Source organism: Arachis ipaensis, chromosome B09 (assembly GCF_000816755.2).
Source record: "Arachis ipaensis cultivar K30076 chromosome B09, Araip1.1, whole genome shotgun sequence".
Classification (NCBI taxonomy): domain Eukaryota; kingdom Viridiplantae; phylum Streptophyta; class Magnoliopsida; order Fabales; family Fabaceae; genus Arachis; species Arachis ipaensis.
The window spans coordinates 12910601-12915134 of record NC_029793.2 but is presented as its reverse complement, the minus strand read 5'-3'; the positions used below and the strand labels follow the sequence as shown (position 1 = coordinate 12915134).

At 37.3% G+C, this 4534-nt stretch overlaps 1 long non-coding RNA gene across 1 annotated transcript in view; it reads left to right on the top strand.

The window, feature by feature from the left end:
* Positions 531-4534, top strand: part of LOC110267134 — a 16443-nt gene continuing 12439 nt past the window's right edge. The window contains exons 1-2 of the long non-coding RNA XR_002354483.1: positions 531-1137; positions 2111-2113. This is a non-coding gene — a long non-coding RNA (uncharacterized LOC110267134). The remainder of the gene's footprint in view (positions 1138-2110; positions 2114-4534) is intronic.

The window sequence follows — 4534 nt, the reverse complement described above, 5'->3', positions numbered from 1 at the left end:
CTTCTCCTTTTCCCAACCTCCCTGCTCAGATATTCTTTACCTTTGAATCATTCAACTACTCATCATTATGAGTGTCATTAATTTCTGATGTCTTTTGTTGGATATGATCATCGATTTGAAACACATGATTATTTCTGATGTCAATTTCGTTGAGAAACCATTTTGAGAAAGTTCAATGATTCGAAGCTGAGAAAAATTACAGGACCCGAAACCAGAAGACGACGAGTGAAGACCCCACGACGGTACACGATTTTCGACGACGGCGAGGACCCAAAACCAGAAGACGACGAGAGACAACAACCCACCGAATTGCTTCTGTCGCCCGCAATGAGAATTCCAGGAAAGGCCGCGAGACCGTTGAAACTTCGGCGACGACGAGACGAGATGCCGGTAAGTGTAAAGGAGAGAAAGACGGTCTTTGAGAGTGTCAAAGTGATGAAGAAGTTTTTTTTATTTTTCAGATGCAGTTTATTTTAGTATGAACGATGATGAGAGATTAGGGTTCATGAAAGAATAATGGAGTATTAACAAAATTGAAGTGTTGATGAATAACCAATGTTCTGAAAACCGGTTCGAACCGGCCGGTCAAACCGGTTGAACCATGAACCGAAAACTAAAGCGGTTCGGACAATTAGAAAAACCGTAAAATTAAGAAACCGGCGTTGAATCGACGAACCGGTCGATTACCGGTCGGTTGAACCGAACCGGGACCCGGCCAGTTTTTTAGCCGTGCAGCAAAACGCTGCCGTTTTGCGTTTTGTGAAATGTGAACCCTAATTCTCCTTTGCCATTCGCACTTGCGTGTTGCATCCCAGACTCCCAGTTTCACACGGCCACACCCACAGACCCACACCCACGCACTTCAGCTCCACTCTCATCATTCATCACCGTCACGATCCGTCGCACTATCACGTCAGAGAGAGTGAGAGACAGAGAACTCCTGAAGCCCTGAACGCCATCACGATTCGTCGCGCCTTCAGCACCGTCGCGCCGTCAGCTCCGTGGCGCCGTTGGGTCCGTCGCGCCGTCAGCTCCGTCGCTCACTCAGCCACTTCGACCAGTCACCTCCGTCGAGCTCTGAGAGAAAGCAATAGAGTTCGGTTGAAGCGTTGAAGAGGTGAAGCCTGAAGCCTCAAGGTGCCTTCGATCTCTGAGAGAAAGCAATAGAGTTCCAGGTAATTTTTAATTTAGTTATGAACTGTTGCATGATGAACTGACTCTGAGTCTCTGATACTGTGATGAAATCTGATACTGTGAACTTTGTGAATTGACTGAATTCTGATGAAACTGTGAAATCTGATGAAACTGTGAACTCTGATTGTGTGAACTCTAATTTATAATTTATGTGACATGATTTTGTCATTGTGAACTCTGATTTTGTATACTCTGATTTTGAGAGATGAAACTGTGAACTCTAATTGTGTGAACTCTGATTTTATGAAATATGATTGTGTGAACTTTGATTTATGTGACATGATTTTGTCATTGTGAACTCTGATTTTGTATACTCTGATTTTGAGAGATGATTCTGTGAACAAAGAATTTTTTGAACTCTGATTTTGTGACATGATTTTGTCAACACTGATTTTGAGACATGATGAACTGCTAAACTTTGAATTTTGGATGTTGTTTGTTCATTTGTTGTGAACTTGAGAGTTGAGATCATTGGGCTGGATTACTGTGAACTCTGTTCATTGAGTAGCTCTTTGATTTTGTGACATGATGAACTATTGAACTCTGAAACTGTGAACTCTGATTGATCAATCTCATTTCTCAAATTTTCTCCAACATTTGACTTGGATTGGTGGACTACTTTTCATTTGTACTTCATCTGCTTGTCACATTGTTATTTAGTATTGCTAACAATTCTACGGAACCTACATTGAGGAATTGCCACACCAAATTGGCAACTTGTACTTTTGATCCAACCCACCACATTGCTTATACCATAATGCATTATTTATACGATGAACTAGATATCAATGTATTCATCAATAGTTTATTTCTGTAGATAAGCAATTTTATAACATGTTCCTTTTATTATTTGATTATATTTTTATTGTATCAGTAAATATGAATTTATTATCGTAGCGAAACAAACAGCTAACAGAGTGTTCCTATTCATGTAAGTTAATTGATATCTATAAACAATATTCTTCCTTGAAATTGATTAGGGAGTGGAGGTAAGATAAGATGCCTTAAGGAGTTAATTAGTAAATATAATCCTTGGTTTATAGGAATCGTTGAAACAAAATCTAGAAACATCTCATATAACACTGAAAAGGCTGCGGGGGAAATTAGAGTGTGGCTGGGATAGTGGGGAGGCAAAGGAAGGCGGTGAAGGACTGCTCTGTATATGGGAGAAAGATTATTTAGAGATAATAAGTAGAGAGAATGAAAGGGATAGATGGATATGTATTAGAGCCATAATGATCCAGAAAAAACAAGATTGAGATGAAGAAGAACAAGAAAGATCGTAGTTGAACTTGAAGCAATGTTCAAAACTGGTGAACGTCCATTAATTCATGGCTGGGGTGGTTCACCCCATTGTGGCCCCTATTGAGAGGGCCAACCTTCTTCTGCATGCACAAGTCAGCGATTTCGACATTGTTTCGAGCAGCCGAGAAGGAGCAATTGAGCAGGAGGCGGTAGTAGTTGTGGTGGTGGTGAGTAGAATTAAAGTTTGGGATTGGATTAAATTAAAATAAAAAATATTTTAAAAAATTTGAATAATTTTTTTTTAATACAAGCAGCGTAAAAAATATTATTGGTAATAAAATTTAAAATTTTTAATTTAGTTGATTGTTAAATCACCCCATTCAACCCCGTGTGAATATTTTGTCGTTTAATCTATCACTAACATTTAAGATATCGATTTAGCTATCAACAATAAAGTAGTTATAAAAATTGTAGGTCGCTAAATTAGTTGTCGATGATAAAATTGGCAACCATTTAACACAAATTATACTATAACACTGTTAGTAGTTTAAAATAAAATTAGAAATTGATTTAACAACTAATATAAAAATTAGGATAATTGTTTGTCATCAAATTGATCACAGATATAAATGACATGCGAGAATTCAAAAATTTCAACTATTAATTTACCTACAGTTTGCCCGTTGATAAATTGTGAACGTTATAATATTCAAAGTTTATTTTAAATAAATAATTAATATTCTTTACCAACGGCTAAGTTATTGGTAATTAATAACATTTATTTCTTTCAATCTTTATTTAATGTGTATAAGTCTACCGACGGTTAGATCGTTGTTAATTAATCATTAAATTAATTAAAAAATTGAATTTGATTAAAGTTAATGATGACTTAGCCATCGATAAATTTATTTCGAAAATTTGTACGTTAATTATTTACCGACGGCCTTATACGTCAGTATTATCTCTACACGCTCATCACTGCAAGAAAAACGCAGAGTATCATCGGATTTATCGTCAGAAACACAAATAAAATCCGACATAACTAACTTACCATCAAAAGAAATTGGACGGTATAAATCTCGCCGGTAATTGCCATCGAATTATGCAACGGATTACTTTCCAAAAAAACTATTTGGTTACCGGTTGTAAACCCCGGTTAAATTAGTAAATAATTAGTCAATAAATTAGTTTTTAATAAGGAGGATTAGAAATGTGAATATTATATCAAATTAGGATAGAGCTCATCGAAACGAAAATTTTGACACTAATTTTGAGAAAATCGGTCCAAGATTGGACCGAATGGACCGAACCGGTTGAACCGGATCCAAATCGGACCATCGGTCCAACCGAACCGACCTATTAAATGAACCCACGCATTGCATCTCCCTCATTTCAGCAACGTGACGCTGAAAGCTTGCGTCCAGGGAGGAGAAGAAAAAGGGGTCCGAACCCTCGTTCCAAGTTCAAGGCGCCGTAACTTCCCGATCCGAGCTCCGATCGCCGCACCGTTTGCGACCACGCGTCCACCGCGTCGAGCTTTACATTTCTACCGGAACAATTTTATAGGTAAGCCCTTAAATATTCTCAGCCACTCTTTTCCCCCAATTTTCGAGTTTTGAGAAGGGGTATTGAATTTCTTTGATTTTTGATGTTTTAGGATCCAATTAGCTTGAGAAAAACGTTCACTCTTGCTTATGTGAAGCTTGGGTAAGGTGAGGATACGATAATTCTATTTTATTTTCATTGAATTTGAGCTTTGAGTATTAAATTGGATATATATGTGTTATGAATGTGTATTAGGTTGTGAATAAATAATTGGAGCTTGAAATTGTGAATACTGGAACTTGGAGGAAGCGGATTAGTTGAGTTTTGAGGGGCTGTCTTGGTTTTGAATAAATAGCTTTGGTCGTTACGTGGAAATCGGCCAAGGTATGGTTTAGGTTTCTTGCATTTAATATATAATGTTCTGTGAAAACTTAGGCTAGATGACCATAGGATAAGTTGGAATGCAGGTGTATGTTTAATATTTAGTAATTTGTCGATGAATATAATTGGTTGAAGTTTATTGGATAATTAGTTATTAATTTTGGATGGT